The sequence below is a fragment of the Tupaia chinensis genome, unplaced genomic scaffold, assembly GCF_000334495.1.
Source record: "Tupaia chinensis unplaced genomic scaffold, TupChi_1.0 Scaffold144058_1, whole genome shotgun sequence".
Lineage (NCBI taxonomy): Eukaryota > Metazoa > Chordata > Mammalia > Scandentia > Tupaiidae > Tupaia > Tupaia belangeri.
The window spans coordinates 1,327,578-1,331,942 of record NW_006203910.1 but is presented as its reverse complement, the minus strand read 5'-3'; positions in this window follow the sequence as shown (position 1 = coordinate 1,331,942).

Here is a 4,365-nt window from a genome sequence, read left to right as displayed (position 1 = left end):
TCCCGCCGGGGCCGGGACACAAACAAGAGTTGGCCATGTGAGAGTCCAGCATCCTTAACCACCATGCCACCTGCCGGCCCCTCTCTGGTTTGTTTTATAATCATGGCAAAATATACCTAATGAAATTTACCATTTCAGCTATTTTTAAGTATACTGGTCAATGGCAATAAGTACATTCACATTGTGCAACTGTCATCAGTATCCTTATCCAGAACTTACCCCAAATTGAAATTTTGTACTCATTAAATAACTCCCCATTGTAAAATCTCCTTTTCCTGAAGTTTCCTCTTCCTTGCCTAAAGTGCCTTTGTTTCCAAGGATACAGCATCTTTGAAACTCTCCAGATGGGTGGTCTTCAAGTCTCTAGACCTCTAGGTTGATGTTCTTTAGGCCTTCCTTCATAGTACTTTAAGTGAAAGTATGGGAGGCTTCTTTTAAACATATTTACAGTGACACCAAGCCATTTTAAGTCTTTACCTATCTCACTGAGCAAGTCAGAACCTTTTATAGATTGAATTATATCTCCAAAAATTCATATTCTATTTATATAATACACATACAGTATTTACTTAAATACTTTTTTCTTGAAGCTTTGATAGAATGTGTCAGTAAAACCATTGGGACTCTTTTAGGAGAGAAGTATGGCAAAATTTGACTACTATTAAAAATTCTATAGCCAGGGCCAGCAGGTGGTGTAATGGTTAGGGTGTTGGACTCCCACATGGCTGACCACAGTTTCAGTCCCAGACCTGATGGCTTGCTTTCTCACTTTTCCTCTCTGATGAGTACATGTGTCCTAAAGCAAATTTTAAAAAATATCAATAATAATGCTTAAAATTAAATAAAATAATTATTTAAAAAATTATCTATGGATTTTAGTCTTTTGAAGATCTTCATTTATTTTGGGCTAATTTTTTTCTTGGATATATCCCTTTATTCTAGATTTTAAAGTTGATTAGTATTGGGTTGTATTGAGGGGGATGTGTCTTCAAAGAGTTCATGGAAGGTGTTCATTATGAAAAAGTGATGCATGGATTTCCAAAATGTTTTGCACCAAAGTAAACTTGTATTTTAATTCCACTTTCCCATGAATTTTTGTAGTACCTTTGTGTATAGTATTCTCTGATAATTTTTTCTTTTTTAAAAGATTTTTTGGCATAGTGCACATGTGTTGCTCAGAGAAAGAGAGAGAGAGAAAGTAAGAAATCACCTCCCCCTCCTGGGTGGGGGGATGGCCACACTGAAATCCCTTTTCCTTCACTCTCTTCTTGGGATTTTGGGCATGCATGCACATGAGCCTGGCATGATGGCCCCAACACAGCGAAGACTTGGACCATGGCTGGCCATGTGGGAATCCAGTACTTTAACCACCACACCACCTGTTAGCCCCACTCGTGCAATTCTAAAAGTCTCTACTTTATCTTTAGTTATGGTCTATATCAGGAACATCTGATATTGCTTATTTTTTCCTTCTCCATTTCTATACTGATCAAGTTTGCCAACATTTTGTTTATATTAGTATTTGAGTACTCACTTTTTTATAATCTATTTTTTGAGTTTTATTTAAGTTTTATCAGTGTATCTTTTATTAATACTTTTTTTTTCATTTTACCTTAATTGGATTTATTTTGTTTTCTTCCTACCTTCGTTTTTGTTGTTGTTTTTCACAGGGGATGTGTGTATGCATGAGGAAGAGAGAGAGAGAGAGAGAGAGAGAGAGAACATACTCTTCAATGTGGCCTGGTTATGCCACAATCCTCTTTCTTTCCATTTCTTCATTCCATGAGGATCTTGGGCATGCATACATGTCTGGAATGTTTTTCAAGCCATCGTGCCAGGATTTGAACTGTGATTAGTCATGTGCGACCTGGGTCCCTATGCACAGTGCTTAACTGCTGTACTTCAGGGTTGGACCTTTTTCTTTCTTCTTGATTTGAAAACTTAGTTCATTTATTCTTAATCTTTATTCATAATATACATGCATTTAAGACTAAATTCATTTCTGAGTACTATTGGGCCATATCATTAAGTTAAAAATAAAAAACAAACTCTTTTATTGAAGTATAACATATACCAGGAAATGGACAACTCAAAAGTACCTGGAGTCAACAAAAAGTTAATGGAAATGCTTGTTGTGAAAAAAATATGCATGGATTTCAATTTTTAGGGGACCAAAATAAATATTTTTGGAATTGTATTATAGTTCCTTATGGCCTAATTAATGGTAATTTTTTTGGTGAATACTTTTGTATGTTTAAAAAGAAGGTATATTCTGTACTTGTTGAATTCAAAGTTTGACATATTTAGTTCTTTATTTATTTAAAAATTTTTAAATTTATTCCTTTATTTATTTATTTTTAAAAATTTGACAGAGACACGGAAACAGAGAGAAAGAGGGGAAGTGAGAAAGCCAGGCACCAGGTCCAAGACTTGAACTGTGGTCAGCCATGTGGGAGTGTCCAGCGCCTTAACCACCATGCCACCTGCTGGTCCCATGTTTATTTATTTTTTATATTCTTAAATTTTTCTCTACTTAATAATGTCAATTTCTTAGGGAAATGTATGAAATTTTCCCATTGTGATTTATATAAGGCATGATTTCTTCTTGTACATTTATTAATTTATGCTTTCTACATTTTGAGCCTATGTTAGTAAGTGCAGAAAGGTTCATACTATATTATTTTCTTAGTGTTATTTCTTTTTATCAGAAATTTTTTTTGTCTCTGAATTTGTTTTGCCTGGAATGTATATTTTGTCTGATCTTAATATTACTACATCAGTTTTTATTTTGTTAGAATTTGTTATCTTGGGAGTCATTTCAGGGGAAAAGGAGAAATGAAGATTTTCTACTGATAATTCAGCCTCCAGCCCTCAGTCGTGAGTGGAGAGGCAAGGGACAGACCTTCAGAAGAAGACGCCGCCATTGCTTTCTCCTCCATTGATGCTGAGAACTAGTCATTTCAGGAAAAAAGAAAAATGAAAATTTTCTACTGATAATTTAGCTTCCAGTCCCCAGTCTTGAGTGGTAGGGAGCCCCTCTATCCTCCTCTCTGTCTCTCTATCTCTCTCAGCCTCTCTCTGTCTTCTCATTTTTTGGTAATTTTTCCTTAAAAATTTTTTTTAATGTAAAGTATTCTCTTGGCTTTTTCAGATCCTCTTTTATCTTGCTAATAATCTCCTTTCCCCCTCCCCTCTAGGAGAGGCAAGGGGCAGGCCTTCAGAAGAAGACTCCTCCAATGCTGCCAAGAACTAGTTAAGCATGCCACAGTTTTTATTTTTATTTATTTATTTTAATAAATTTTTTGGTTGTTTTCCTTTTTTTTTCTTTTTTATTTCTTTGTTTTCTCATTTTTTTTTCTCTTACCTCATCACTTTACTGCTCAATCTCCATTCACTGAGAGTCTAGACAGATCTAAGGGAACCATAGGCAAACATCCAAATACTATTAGGGTTAACATATTCCTCAATACCCATTGAATCTGCTGCACAAAAGGATAAAAAAGGAATGACAAAGAGATTGCAAATAACCTCCTCCTGCATGCTCCTGAATGCTCAGATTGAACCTCAAGAATTAGGAAGAAACGCATCATCCATCAGATGACAAGAAATTACTGCAGGGACACAAGAAATATGGGAAAGCAAGAAAATACCTCTCCTCCAAGGGAAGAGAATAACTCCTCTTCATCCACAGACAGTTCACTGGAAATCATGGAAATGTCTGTAAAGATTTAGAATATTCATAGTGTGAAAGTTAACAGAGATGCAAGAGAAGAGAGACAATGAACTCCAGAAGAGGCAGGAGAATAGAGCCGAGGAGTTCCAGGAGGTGACAAAGTTCTTGCACAATCTGAACGAGGAAATACACACCATAAAAAAAGAATCAAACTGAACTGTTAGAGATGAAGGCTTTAATACAGGAAATCAAAACCTCCCTTCAAAGTATTAAAAGCAGTCTAGATCTTACAGAAGATCAAATCTCAGATGTATAAAACAGAATCGCTGGCCTAAAAATATCCACCACAAAGAGTGAGAAAATAGTCCAAAAAATGAGAATAGTATATGAGAAATACTAGATACCATCAAACATCGAAACATCCAGATAATTGGTATCCCAGAAGGTAAAGAGACTAATAAGGGCATTGATAATCTATTCCATGAAATCCTGGAAGAAAACTTTTCAAACCTAGAGAGGCATTCAAAGATCCAGACTCAATAAATACATAGAACCCCAAATATAATCAACCCAATAAGATCTTCTCCAAGACACATTATAGCCAAATTGACCAAAACCACAGAAAAAGACTATATACTCAGACTGGCAAGACAGAAATGACAAGTTACCTACAAAGGATATCAGTGGACTTC